Source organism: Coregonus clupeaformis, chromosome 21 (genome assembly GCF_020615455.1).
Source record: "Coregonus clupeaformis isolate EN_2021a chromosome 21, ASM2061545v1, whole genome shotgun sequence".
In the NCBI taxonomy this organism is placed as follows: domain Eukaryota; kingdom Metazoa; phylum Chordata; class Actinopteri; order Salmoniformes; family Salmonidae; genus Coregonus; species Coregonus clupeaformis.
In genome coordinates, this window is record NC_059212.1 from 33,005,729 (window position 1) to 33,021,587 (window position 15,859).

Below are 15,859 nucleotides of genomic sequence, written 5' to 3' on the forward strand. Positions count from 1 at the left end.
CATGAGCAGAGACTAACCTTGCTGTCTCTTCCTCCAGTTCCATTTTACGCATCTCCAGTTCTTGATCAAGTCTATGCATCTCCAGTTCTTGATCAAGTCTTTGCGTCTCCAGTTCCATCTTACGTGTCTCCTGTTCTGCCTCTAGCTTACGCATCTCCAACTTTTCTCGTCTGATTTGTGCCCCCTCTTCCTCCGCCATTTGGAGCCGTCTCAAGCGGACATCCATCCTGGCATCACTGTCTGACAGTGGGGAGAGTGGGTCAAAACGGGACAATGTGGCTGGAGCCTTAGCCTCGCCCTAAGACACCGACGGGCTTACAGGAGCAGCAGGCTCAGGCGGCGGTAACTCAAGCACTCGCTCGTTCAATAATACCTCTAACACCATTTTCCTAACTTCCGCTTTCACTAAAACCCTCGCTATGGGTATAGAAAAGTGGTCAGCTAAAGCCTGTAGATCCACTCTATGGCAATTATCAAAAACCTCCCACGCAGGGTCATCCAAAAAGGCATCTAAATCAAAAGTAGCCATCTTAAGCTAGCAACACGAGCCGACGAATACTGCAAACGAAAACAGCTAGTCACAGCTGCCAAGCTCAACACTGAACCAGACACTAAACCAATTTGCATGAGTGGCATGGGTATCAATGAGATATCCCGGACGAACACCCAGGTTGTTACGAACTCTGTGGCTTTAAAAGTCTAGGGTGGATGGAAAAGAGACCCGTAACATAACTTATGTGAATTAGAATTTTGGCAAGAAACAGTGAGAACAAAAATACGCCGACAACCAAAAACTACCGTCAAACACATTTTTTAAAATTATAAACACACGGTAAAGGTTTGGGGAAAAGGGACTGAGCAGGACCCTAAACTGATCTTGCCTGCCTCAAGAACCGCTAAGCTTACTACGAACTACACAAAAATACAGTAGGTGGTCCACTCAGGTCTAACTAGTGTTTTTAGACAAAGTTTTCCTACAGATAGTGTATGGCCAAGGGCAAACAAACAAGACAACACAGTATCCATACTCACAAACAAAAAGAGTCTGTCAGAAAACACAACTGACTGGCTTTTAAAACAATGGGATGTGTGACGTGATTGGGTATGAAAACCAGAAACAGGTGGTGCAATCAGTAGAAGTGGCCACTGATTGGTCCACCTCAGCAATCCGCAGATGAACTGATGACTGACAGGTGGGACACACCAACGACCTCCAATCAGGAACACAAAGGACACCTGTGATTAGGGCAGAAGGAGAGGAAAAACACAAAAAAACTAACAGGATACCTATATCCGTAACAATCACCATGCGCAATGCCAAGCATCGGCTGGAGTGGTGTAAAGCTCGCCGCCATTGGACTCTGGAGCAGTGGAAACGCATTCTCTGGAGTGATGATCAAGCTTTACATTCTGGCAGTCCGACGGATGAATCTGGGTTTGGATGATACCAGGAGAACGCTACCTGCCCCAATGCGTAGTGCAACTGTAAAGTTAGGTGGAGGAGGAATAATGGTCTGGGGCTGTTTTTCATTGAACGGGCTAGGCCCCTTAGTTCCAGGGAAGGGAAATTTTAACGCTACAGCATTCAATGGCATTCTAAATGATTCTGTGCTTCCAACTTTGTGGTAATAGTTTGGGGAAGGCCCTTTCCTGTTTCACCTGTTGCACAAAGCGAGATCCATACAGAAATGGTTTGTCGAGATCGGTGGGAAGAACTTGACTGGCCTGCACAGAGCCCTAACCTCAACCCCATCGAACACCTTTGGAATGAATTGGAACGTAGACTGCGAGCCAGGCCTAATCGCCCAACATCAGTGCCTGTCCTCACTAATGCTCTTGTGGCTGAATCGAAGCATATCCCCGCAGGAATGTTCCAACATCTAGTGGAAAGCCTTCCTAGAAGAGTGGAAGCCGTTATATCAGCAAACTCCATATTAAGGGCCATGATTTTGGAATGTGATGTTTGACGAGAAGGTGTCCACATACACTACATGACCAAAAGTATGTAAAAACACACACATGGGAACTCCAACCTGTACACCACATAGGTAGTGTTGCATTTGACAAACGATTGCACTTGGTAGGTTCTAGGTCCACAAGTGTCCCCTGAGAGAAGACTTAAGGACTGTGTGTCTGAACATGCTTATGCTATAGGAACTACTAACGACAAATATCCTATGGCTAAACATTACAGACAGGTTGGCCATGGCAGCCCAAACTCTCTGGAAGCCATGGCCATAGAAGTGGTTCCCAGTTCTCAAACGCCTCCTACAACACACATTCTTTCTGGATCTTTAAACCACTGCCACTGTATTGCCAGGTCTAAATGAGGAAATTGATTATTCTCCCTTCCTGTAAGAGATGTTTTTGTTCTACATGATTTTTTGTTCTCCGTAATTTTTTCTTTGAGTTGAGTTTGAGTTTGAGTTTATTTTTATTTTTACAGGGACAGTGCACATTAATCAACGTTTCAGTAAAAGTGCCGGTTTTAGCCAGCCGGCTAATTTTCAACCGCAGTCCCTGGGCAGGTTATTAAAAACAATTACAATATAGACAATAACAACATAGAACAAGACATAGCATACAGACATAGCAACATAGGACAAACAAGACGTAGCATACAGACCGAGCAACATAGAACAAAAAGCAGCAAGACAAAATTCATAAATGCAACAAAGTGTTTCCACACCTCACAAGTTACAGACAACAGACATGGAAAGCGGCAACACACAGCTAGGGGACCATGTTCACAAATCTGATTGACCTTTAGCCATGTCTTCAAGCATTTTGTGAAAGTGTGATATGTGGTGCAGTTATGTGTGTCTGATGGCAGTGTATTCCAGACATGGGAAGCTCTCACAGAAAAAGCGGATTTACTAAAGGTGCTTTTCCTTAGGGGAACTACACAGTCACCTCTCATGGCAGACCTTGTGGATCTGCTGCCATATGTTTGGGTTTTCTGTTTAACAAAAATACTGAGTGGAGGGGGAGCCAAGCCATTTAGGATCTTGAATACAAGACATGCATCGGTGTATTGCACAAGATTTTCCCAACTCAGGAGCTCATGCTTTCTAAGGATGTGACAGTGATGATGGCTATTGGGCTTCCTATCAAGCACTTTGAGAGCCTGTTTGTAGACAGACTGAATAGGTCTTACTGTTGTACAGCAAGCTTGGGCCCAACTAGTCAAGCAGTATGTTAAGTGGGGGAGTATCATAGATTTGAAGTACAGTTTTGCTACCTCTGTAGTCAAACAATTTCGTATAAATCGGAAATTAGCTAGGTTGAATTTGGTTATTTGAATTACCTTTTTCACATGCTTTTTAAAAGAGAGGTTGGAATCAAGTATGATGCCAAGGTACTTAAAATCAGATACCCCCTGGAGCTTCTCCCCTGACACATAGACTTCTGGCTCAGTAGCATCTGTTGCCCCCTTTGTGAAGAACATGCAAACAGTTTTTTTCACATTGAGATGCAAACACGAGTCACTGAGCCACTTTGTAACCTGGACCATTACAGTAGTGAGTTCTTGTGCAGCTTGTTGTTTGCTCTTTGCATGCACATATATCACTGTATCATCTGCATACATTTGAACTTCAGACCCAGTACAGACAGAAGGCAGATCATTAATGTACAGGCTGAACAGGAGGGGCCCCAGTATTGACCCTTGGGGCACACCCACATCATAGCTAAGAGTGGGCGACAGCTCATTGCTCACTGACACACTGAGTTCTGCCTTCAAGGTATGATTTCATCCATCTCAAGGCATCGGGGGAAAAGTTGAACTTGGACAATTTTGTGATGAGAATCTCATGGTTAACAGTATCAAAAGCCTTCCTTAGGTCCAGAAACACAGCCCCAACAACGCCCCCTTTGTCCATCTTGGACTTCACATTTTCCAGAAAAAAAGCAGTTGGCCATTTCTGTGGAGTGTTTCGCTCTGAAGCCAAACTGCATGGAATGTAATGTGAAGGGGCTGTTGTTGAGGTGGGCAATCAGTTGTTCTGCTACACACTTTTCAACAATCTTTGACACCACAGGTAATATACTAATGGGCCTGTAGTTACTCACATCAGCAGGGTCGCCTGATTTAAAGATGGCCGTTATTATGGCCGACTTCCATACCCTTGGAAACACCCCGAGACCAATAGATGTGTTGGTGACCTTAGTAATGGGGCCAATGAGTGACTCTTTGTAGTTTTTAAGAAAGGTAGAGTCCATCCCAAACACATCTTTGGCTTTAGAGTTCTTTAGTGAGCTAATCACCTTGTCTACCTTTGACTCAGAAACCTCCCTTATGATGAAGACAGGTTGAGCATCATTTACTAGCACTGAGCCCAAGAAACCAGTGGAGGGGTTCTGTGTCAGTACCCTGACAGAGTCAATAAAGTAGGAATTGAAGGCTATTGCTATTTCGACTGCATCCTGTGTTAGATTGTTATTCACCATGATTTCTAGTCTTTTTGCAGTGTTACTATGGTCTTTCCCTGTTAACTTTTTTAGATTCTCCCAGATCAGTTTAGAATTTCCCTTTGCTTCACCAATTATGTTAATAAAAAAGTTTGCCTTGGCCTGTCTGATTTCTTTCATCACCTTATTTCTCAACATGGTAACTTTATCTTTGTATCTTGAATGTTTTCCCCAAATGTGTTTACTTGATCAATTACATATGGTAATGAATTTAGTCACACCCTATGAGAGTTGGGTTATGCACCTGTTTTTCCACAACTATTGTTTGTCACCCTGATGAAGGCTGTTGTATCAGTGTTTTTTTACATTTATTCTTGCCATGCATAAACCGTAAAACAATAAAGGCTTTTTAATTTTTTCACTACATGAGAGTGCCTTGATTACTTCTGGAATTTTGTTTTGCTCAAAGGCTATTTCGGCATTGTTCATTATCTAGCATCAACTTTTTTTTATTCTATAGTATTTCATCCCATGATCAAAGAGCACCTCATGGATTAACTACATACCAAAGAACCACTCCTCTCCTGTGTCTACATTATCCAAGGACTCTGGGGTGAGTATTTTTTGGAGTTGCTCTGTTCATTTTCCTGAACGTTGTTTGGTATTTTTTAACATCCCGCTATGGCTTCTTCAAACACTTTCTTTTTCACAAATGAGCAAGGAAAGAACATCATAGTTCAACTCTTTAGTACATGGTGGCGAGACCTCAGCCTCCCCACCAGATTTACGCAGACTATACTATGATCTGAAAACATTATGGAAAAACAATCAAAAGTTGGTTTACATACAATCACGTTGTCTGACTATTGGAGAGAGGACATTTTTCAGTGAGGGTTACAAATTAAGATGTTTCCATCCTTTTGACATGATAACACAGATTTTAAACATAAATGGGAAGCAATTCTCAACAAGTGTTCAATTGATTTAATTTTGTGACTGATTGAGGAATCTAAACGTCAGAAAGATTCCCTAAACGAAGATAGAGGGGATCAAAGCAGAAATTGCTCATATTGATTCTGAGGAACAAAATCTCCCTTTTGAGAACAAATTGAAAGAGGATGTTGACAAACTGCATAGTTTTTTGAGAAATTGGAAAAGTTTGATAGAGACAAGGATGATTACAAAGATGGCTTGTCTGTCTACTCTTGGACGCACAACAAGACTGCGCGTGGGTCTTATAGGCCCACCCAGACCCAGACCCACTCTGTTTCTTTTAATTTGCCAAGCAGTGAAGATTATGATTTTTCTGACTCTCAGGCAAATGGCACGTCTGAATATTTTACCAAACCACGCAATGAGGAGGAAGAGGGGGACGCTTAAGATGGCACAACCTCCTGTGTGTAGGAAGTAGCCTACCCACAATGTATCTGCAAGCTGTTTTCTAGAGCGCACACGCCAAGACCAGAGTGGGCACATTTGCTATTTAACGCAATAGTTTTTGTGACAAAAACATCAGTAGAGTTGGAAATGCGATGGAAACCTATTTAACTTTTATCAGCAAAAACTCTGTTTGATGGAAACATCTCAGGTGGGAAAATATGCATATTGTTTTATGCAGATTTTAGAATATTTGCATGAAAATCTGTTGCCAATTGTCGGACCATTACTTTATACAGGAATCCCACATAATGGGAGCTACAGTACACTAGGTAGTTATAGGGTTTTCAACAAGAAGTAATTGCTTCACATTATTTCCCCAAAGATTACTCCATTATCCTGGTCAGCCGTTACAAAGTGGGAATCGTAGTCAGGAAAGTGGGACACATAATCTTCACATAATGTCTTTCACCACCCATGAATGTAAGGCTCCAGAGATTGGATAAGAATTGCCTTGTACATTCAGATCCAGCATGACACCTGTCAATTAGGCACCTGATGTAGGATAGACATTCAGTCCCAAGTATGGCTATATTGGCTACTTTTACAGGATCTGAGGCCCATATTTATTCAACATGTAATCTCTTTAGTGTGTGTTTCATCTGTGTAAGAATAGCAATTCCCCTCTCCTCCTCCCTCAGTCACCTCCTAGTCTATAAAGTATATTTCTCCTCTCCTGTGTACCACTGGGTGAAGACTGGGTGAGGTAAATGCTTCACAAGACCCAATCTGTATTCAAATGACCATGTTACTCTCCTGACCCAGCTGGGAGAATAAAACCTGAACAACCTGGGGGTGTAGGCGATGGAGAAAGAAAAAAAATGCCCAGGCTGAAGACATCTATATCGTCCGCTAAAACAGGTCTAGTAAAGGCCCAGTGCACTATTTTTGTGAAAAAATTTTAACTAAATGTATTTGTATTTCAGTGTTTACCAGCATTTGTAACTTGAGTCTGATAATTATCTTTACAAAATAGTTAATCTGATAATACTTGTGGAATATAAAAATACTTGCTTGATATGTTTTCCAGTTTCTTGAAATACTTTGCAAATGCAACTTATTTCTATGTGGAAACTGAAATTCATTCCTTTTATTAAAATTCATTCCTTTTACATTTTAGTAGACACTCTTATCCAGAGCAACTTACAGTAGTGAGTGCATACATTTTGATATTGGTCCCCCATGGGAATTGAACCCACAACCGTAGCGTTGCAAGCGCCATGCTCTACCAACTGAGCCACATCATCACAAACCATATATGCATTTAGCATCAGATGACCTGGTCTCCATAATCAACCGACCGCAACCCAATTGATATGGTTTGGGATGAGTTGGACTGCATTTACATAAGTATTCAGACCCTTTACTCAGTACCTTGTTGAAGCAACTTTGGCAGCATTTACAGCATCGAGTCTTCTTGGTTATGATGCTACAAGCTTGGCACACCGGTATTTGGGGAGTTTCTCCCATTCTTCTCTGCAGATCCTCTCAAGCTATGTCAGGTTAGATGGGGAGCATTGCTGCACAGCTATTTTCAGGTCTCTCCAGAGATGTTCGATCAGATTCAAGTCCGGGCTCTGGCTGGGCTACTCAAGGACATTGAGACTTGTCCCGAAGCCACTCCTGCGTTGTCTTGGCTGTGTGCTTAGGGTCGTTGTTCTGTTGGAAGGTGAACCTTCATCCCAGTCTGAGGTCCTGAGCGTTTTCATCAAGGATCTCTCTGTACTTTGCTCCGTTCATCTTTACCTCGATCCTGACTAGTCTCCCAATCCCTGCCACTGAAGAACATCCCCACAGCATGATGCTGCCAGCACCATGCTTCACCGTAGGGATGGTGGCAGGTTTCCTCCAGACTTGACGCTTGGCATTCAGGCCAAAGAGTTCAATCTTAGTTTCATCAGACCAGAGAATTTTGTTTCTCATGGTCTAAGAGTCCTGTAGGTGCCTTTTGGCAAACTCCAAGCGGGCTGTCATGTGCCTTTTACTGAGGAGTGGCTTCTGTCTGGCCACTCTACCATAAAGGCCTGATTGGTGGAGTGCTGCAGAGATTGTCTTTCTGGAAGGTTCTCCCATCTCCACAGAGGAACTCTGGAGCTCTGTCAGAGTGACCATCGGGTTCTTGGTCACCTCCCTGACCAAGGCCTTTCTCCCCCAATTGCTCAGTTTGGCCGGGTGGCCAGCTCTAGGAAGAGTCTTGGTGGTTCCAAACTTATTCCATTTAAGAATGATGGATGCCACTGTGTTCTTGAGGACCTTCAGTGCTGCAGAAATGTTTTGGTTCCCTTCCCCAGATCTGTGCCTCGACACAATCCTGTCTCGGAGCACTACGGACAATTCCTTCGACCTCATGGCTTGGTTTTTGCTCTGACATGCAATGTCAACTGTGGGACCTTATATAGACAGGTGTGTGCCTTTCCAAATCATGTCCAATCAATTGAATTTACCACAGTTGGACTTCAATCAAGTTGTAGAAACATCTCGAGGATGATAAATGGAAACAGGATGCACCTGAGCTCAATTTCGAGTGTCATAGCAGAGGGGCTGAATACTTACAGTATGTAATTAAGTTATTGATAGATTAATTATTAATGACTAATTATTACACCCTGAAACTGTGTATAATGTGTTAGAAATGTGTGAGTGTAGGACCAGTAAAGGCTATGGCATTGAGCCACTATTTAGCAATGTGAGTAAGAGTTAGGCCAGACAACAAAGACAACTGAGAAACTAAGATAAAGAGGCCTCCCAATTTAGGGAGGGGAGAAACTGTTATGAAAACATGGTGCAGAATATTGTGAGAACGGCAATAACTGAGTAAAGCAGGGAGTAGGATATGTGTGTGTGTGTGTGTATGTATGTGTGTATGCATGTGTGTATATGTGTGTGAACTGAAGGTCAGTAGAGCAGTTTTAGAGTGGAAAACTACAGCCCGCCTACAGAGGGAAGGGATTTATTTTTGTATGACGTATGAGTGTAAAAGATGGACTCTGAAATTGTGATGGCAGAATTCTCAATAAATAAATATCTCTGACTATGCAGACCGGGACTCTGGCCGTTACTTAAATCCCAAAAGACTTACAACCTTTTGGGAGACGCACAGAGACACTAAAATAGTTTGTTAAATAATTCACTTAACAGGTATTTAAAAAAAAATATATATATATACATTTGCAAAATGTTCTAAAAGCCTGTTTTTGCTTTGTCATTATGGGGTACTGTGTGTAGATTGATGAGGAAAAAATGTAATTTAATCCATTTTAGAATAAGGCTGTAATGTAAGAAAATGTGGAAAAAGGGAAGGGGTCTGAATACTTTCCGAATGCACTGTACTGTATGATTTTCAGAAATCAAATGTACCTATACGGACTTAAACGGACTTAAAGGAGATGGGCCCTTAACACCATGTGTGATGTTCCCTGACTCTACCACCAAGGCAAGGTCTCTGCTGTGTTTAGTGTCGGCTGGCACCTCTCAGTCATCAACCTGTACTTTGGTATTGTTTACCACAAGACTACCCCGTAGTCTTGTGGTAAAAGTTTCTGTTTTGAAGTCAGAAGGTTGGGTGTTCGATCCTGGCCAAGCCATACCAAGTTTTTCAAAAATGTGACTGTATGAGTCTCTGTTAGGGACTCAGCATTAAACATATTGCACAGTGGATATTTTAAACACCATCCCCAAATATCTGACCTGTTGAGGAACTGTTCATACTTCTAGGATGGCTAAGTGATCATTGCAGTTACTTTTCGCCACAAAGATTGAGAGTCCCTTCTGTGAACAATTCCCTGCTGTTTAATGGTGTCAGTCGACCTGTGTGCTGTCCTGTGGGGAAGAGCCATGCATGTCAAGCTTACCTTTCATAACGCAGCAATGATTAAACGTTGGGTAGCTAGCACAAAGATATTGTATTTAGCTACTACAGTACAGCCAGCTGGTGCAGCCTGTCAACTATGCCTCTGCCTATCCCTGTTCTCTCCTCTCCGCACAGGCTACACAAACGCCTCACACCGCGTGGCTGCTGCCTCTCTAACCTGGTGGTCCCTGCACGCACCACACACCTGGAGTTCCAGGTCTCAGGCAGCCTCTGGAACTGCCGTTCTGCCGCCAACAAGGCTGACTTCATCCCAGCCTATGCTACCCTCCAGTCCCTCGACTTCCTGGCGCTGACGGAAACATGGATTACCACTGAAAACACTGCTACTCCTACTGCTCTCTCCTCGTCTGACCATGTGTTCTCGCATACCCCGAGAGCATCTGGTCAGGGGTGGAGGCACAGGAATCCTCATCTCTCCCAAGTGGTCATTCTCAATTTTTCCCCTAACCCATCTGTCTATCTCCTCATTTGAATTCCACGCTGTCACAGTCACTAGCCCATTTAAGCTTAATATCCTTGTCATCTATCGCCCTCCAGGTTCCCTTGGAGAGTTCATCAATGAGCTTGACGCCTTGATAAGTTCCTTTCCTGAGGATGGCTCACCCTTCACAGTTTTGGGGGATTTCAACCTCCCTACGTCTACATTTGACTCATTTCTCTCTGCCTCCTTCTTTCCACTCCTCTCCTCTTTTGACCTCACCCTCTCACCGTCCCCCCCTACTCACAAGGCAGGCAATACGCTTGACTTCATCTTTACTAGATGTTGCTCTTCTACTAATCTCACTGCAACTCCCCTCCATGTCTCCGACCACTACTTTGTATCCTTTTCTCTCTCGCTCTCCTCCAACACTACTCACTCTGCCCCTACACAGATGGTAACGCGCCGCCGCAACCTTCGCTCTCTCTCTCTCTCCCACTACTCTCTCCTCTTCCATCCTATCATCTCTTCCCTCTGCTCAATCCTTCTCCCGCCAATCTCCTGATTCTGCCTCCTCAACCCTCCTCTCCTCCCTTTCTGCATCCTTTGACTCCCTGTGTCCCCTATCCTCCCGGCCGGCTCGGTCCTCCCCTCCAGCTCCGTGGCTTGATGACTCATTGCGAGCTCACAGAACAGAGCTCCGGGCAGCGGAGCGGAAATGGAAGAAAACTAATCTCCCTGCCGACCTGGCATCTTTTCACTCCCTCCTCTCTACATTTTCTTCATCTGTTTCTGCTGCTAAGGCCACTTTCTACCACTCTAAATTCCAAGCATCTGCCTCTAACCCTAGGAAGCTCTTTGCCACATTCTCCTCACTGCTGAATCCTCCCCCCCCCCCCCCTCCTCCCTCTCTGTGGATGACTTCGTCAACCACTTTGAAAAGAAGGTTGACGACATCCGATCCTCGTTTGTTAAGTCTAATGACACTGCTGGTCCTGCTCACACTGCCCTACCCTATGCTTTGACTTCTTTCTCCCCTCTCTCTCCAGATAAAATCTTGCGACTAGTGACTGCAGGCCGCCCAACAACCTGCCCGCTTGACCCCATCCCCTCCTCTCTTCTCCAGACCATCTCCGGTGACCTTCTCCCCTACCTCACCTCGCTGATCAACTAATCCTTGACCGCTGGCCATGTCCCTTCCGTCTTCAAGAGAGCGAGAGTTGCACCCCTTCTCAAAAAACCAACACTCGATCCCATTGATGTCAACAACTACAGACCAGTATCCCTTCTTTCTTTTCTTTCCAAAACTATTGAGCGTGCCGTCTTTAGCCAACTCTCTTGCTATCTCTCTCAGAATGACCTTCTTGATCCAAACCAGTCAGGTTTCAGGACTGGTCATTCAACTGAGACTGCTCTTCTCTGTGTCACGGAGGCTCTCCGCACTGCTAAAGCTAACTCTCTCTCCTCTGCTCTTGTCCTTCTAGACCTGTCTGCTGCCTTTGATACTGTGAACCATCAGATCCTCCTCTCCACCCTCTCCGAGCTGGGCATCTCCGGCGCGGCTCACTCCTGGATTGCGTCCTACCTGACCGGTCGCTCCTACCAAGTGGCGTGGCGAGAAGCTGTCTCCGCACCACGTGCTCTCACCACTGGTGTCCCCCAGGGCTCAGTTCTAGGCCCTCTCCTTTTCTCCCTATACACCAAGTCACTTGGCTCTGTCATATCCTCACATGGCCTCTCCTATCATTGCTACGCTGACGATACACAACTAATCTTCTCCTTTCCCCCTTCTGATAACCAGGTGGCGAATCGCATCTCTGCATGTCTGGCTGACATATCAGTATGGATGACGGATCACCACCTCAAGCTGAACCCTGGCAAGACGGAGCTGCTCTTCCTCCCGGGGAAGGACTGCCCGTTCCATGATCTCGCCATCACGGTTGACAACTCCGTTGTGTCCTCCTCCCAGAGTGCGAAGAGCCTTGGCGTGACCCTGGACAACACCCTGTCGTTCTCCGCTAACATCAAGGCGGTGACCCGATCCTGCAGGTTCATGCTCTACACCATTCGGAGAGTACGAACCTGCCTTACACAGGAAGCGGCACAGGTCCTAATCCAGGCACTTGTCATCTCCCGTCTGGATTACTGCAACTCGCTGTTGGCTGGGCTCCCTGCCTGTGCCATTAAACCCCTACAACTCATCCAGAATGCCGCAGCCCATCTGGTGTTCAACCTTCCCAAGTTCTCTCACGTCACCCCCCTCCTCCGCACACTCCACTGGCTTCCAGTTGAAGCTCGCATCCGTTACAAGACCATGGTGCTTGCCTATGGAGCAGTGAGGGGAACGGCACCTCCGTACCTTCAGGCTCTGATCAGTCCCTACACCCAAACGAGGGCATTGCGTTCATCCACCTCTGGCCTGCTGGCTCCCCTTCCTCTGCGGAAGCATAGTTCCCGCTCAGCCCAGTCAAAACTGTTCGCTGCTCTGGCACCCCAATGGTGGAACAAGCTCCCTCACGACGCCAGGACAGCGGAGTCACTCACCACCTTCCGGAGACATTTGAAACCCCACCTCTTTAAGGAATACCTGGGATAGGATGAAGTAATCCTTCTACCCCCCCCCCCCCCAACATTTTTTTTTTTTTTAAATTTATTTATTGTAAAGTGGTTAACCCACTGGCTATAGGGTGAATGCACCAATTTGTAAGTCGCTCTGGATAAGAGCGTGTGCTAAATGACTTAAATGTAAATGTAAATGTTCCTTACTGTTTTCAACATGATTGCAGGGTTTGCTTTTGATTACATGCACGGCATCTTACTTGGCATATGTCGGCAAATGACTACACTTCCGGCTGTTTTATAGCCTCCCCTGTTTAAATGGGATTTTACCCAGGCAGTACTTACACCATTTACTGCTACTGGTTCAGGGTACCAATTGTCTACTGAAAGACACGGTTACCTGTCATGACATTGATATGGCTGAGATGTTCTTTCAAGAATTTGTTATTAGGTTTGAACAATTGTATGGGAAATGTCATGTCAGCTACAATGTCCACATACTTTCGAATGCACCTACATCTGTCCGAAACGGGGGACCTTTGTGGGCTCAAAGTGCATTTGTCTTTGAAAGCAGTATTGGGAGACTTGGTAAACTCTTCCATGGCACTCAAGGTGTACCAGGACAAATATAGACTACTCACTATTACATTCTGCAAAGAATCAAACCAAGCTAGCGAAAGATTTGTTGAAGACATGTTAAGTTATACAAACTCGCCAAAAAATTTGAAAAAAATAAGTGTATTTTTACTAGGGTATCCTGTTGCACGTAACCCTACATCAAGGGAGGCTTTTCTCCTTGGAGAGGCAGACGTTACTTACAAAGAACCATGTACATTTCACCATAGATCAAATCAAATTGTATTTGTCACATACTCCGAATACAACAGATGTAGACCTTACCGTGAAATGCTTACTTACAAGCCCTTAACCAACAATGCAGTTTTAAGATTTTTTAAAAACTAAATAAACTAAAGAAAAAAATCAAATAAAAAAAATAAAGTAAAAATCAAATAACAATAATGAGGCTATATACAGGGGGTACCGGTACTGAGTCAATGTGCGGGGGTACAGGTTAGTCGAGGTAATTTGTACATGTAGTTAGGGGTAAAGTGACTATGCATAGATAATAAACAGCGAGTAGAAGCAGTGTAAAAGGAAAGGGGGGGCATCAATGCAAATAGTCCGGGTAGCCATTTTATTAATTGTTTAGCAGTCTTATGGCTAGGGGGTAGAAGCTGTTAAGGAGCCTTTTGGACCTAGACTTGGCGCTCCGGTACAGCTTGCCGTGCGGTAGCAGAGAGAACAGTCTATGACTAGGGTGACTGTAGTCTTTTCACAATTTTTCCTGAATGGCAGGATGCTTGGCCCCAGTGATGTACTGGGCTGTACGCACTACCCTCTGTCGCACCTTACGATCAGATGCCGAGCAGTTGCCATACCAGGCGATGATGCAACCGGTCAAGATGGTGTAGCTGTAGAACTTTTTCAGGATCTGGGGACCCATGACAAATCTTTTCAGTCTCCTGAGGGGGGAAAGGCGTTGTCGTGCCCTCTTCATGACTTTCTTGTTGTGTTTGGACCATGATAGTTTGTTGGTGATGTGGACACCAAGGAACTTGAAACTCTCGACTTGCTCCACTACAGCCCCGTCGATGTGAATGGGGGCGTGTTCGGCCCTCCTTTTCCTGTAGTCCACAATTATCTCCTTTGTATTGCACATGTTGAGGGAGAGGTTGTTGTCCTGGCAACACACTGCCAGGTCTCTGACCTCCTCCCTATAGGCTGGCTCATCGTTGTTGGTGATCAGGCCTACCACCGTTGTGTCGTCAGCAAACGTAATTATGTTGTTGGAGTCATGCTTGGCCACGCAGTCATGGGTGAACAGATATTACAGGAGGGGACTAAGCATGCACTCCTGAGGGGCCCCAGTGTTGAGGATCAGCGTGGCAGATGTGTTGTTGCCTACCCTTACCACATGGGGGCGGCCCGTCAGGAAGTCCAGGATCCAGTTGCAGAGGGAGGTTTAGTCCAAGGGTCCTTAGCTTAGTGATGAGCTTTGTGGGCACTATGGTGTTGAACGCTGAGCTGTAGTCAATGAACAGCATTCTCACATAGGTATTCCTTTTGTCCAGGTGGGAAATAGCAGTGTGGAGTGCCATTGAGATTGCATAATCTGTGGATCTGTTGGGGTGGTATGCAAATTGGAGTGGGTCTAGGGTTTCCGGGATGATGATGTTGATGTGCGCCATGACCAGCCTTGCAAAGCACTTCATGGCTACCGACATGAGTGCTATGGGGCGGTTGTCATTTAGGCAGGTTACCATCGCTTTCTTGGGCACAGGGACTATGGTTGTCTGCTTGAAACATGTAGGTTTACAGACTCGGTCAGGGAGAGGTTGAAAATGTCAGTGAAGACACTTGCCAGTTGGTCCACGCATGCTCTGAGTACACGTCCTGGTAATTGTCTGGCCCCGCGGCCTTGTGAATGTTGACCTGTTTAAAGGTCTTGCTCACATCAGCTACAGAGAGCGTGATCACACAGTCGTCTGGAATAGCTGGTGCTCTCATGCATGCTTCAGTGTTGGTTGCCTCGAAATTAGCATAAAAGGCATTTAGCCCGTCTGGTAGGGTCGAGTCACTGGTCAGCTCGTGGCTGGGTTTCCCTTTGTAGTCCGTAATAGTTTGCAAGCCCTGCCACATCCGACGACTGTCAGTGCTGGTGTAGTAGGATCTGGGAATCGTTAATGGGTATTGCATTCATTCCACAACAGCATGTACCTTATCGAAACGAGTAAACCATATAGTGGTCACCCAACATGGGTCGGTTGGGATGGTCAGGTCTTTTGTTGACGTTGGCAGTGAAGTGGCCTACGCTTTTATAGACCCAGTGATTGACTGAACTGTGGGCTTACTGAAACCATTATCAATTGTGTTGGTATCTATCAAATAAAAATAGCATACACTATATTTATTGCACGTGGACTTTGTCATTTATTACATTTCTCATCTGCTGAGTTGAAATGTCTGCTATTGCACTATATTTCAAAAGTCTATTTTCTCTGTCGTCACAACGTACTGTATCTCAAATCCTGTAGTTAACATGAAATTGCCATATCCTGCATGAATATCAAAATCCTGCAGGGTTCGGTCCTGCAAGATTCCTG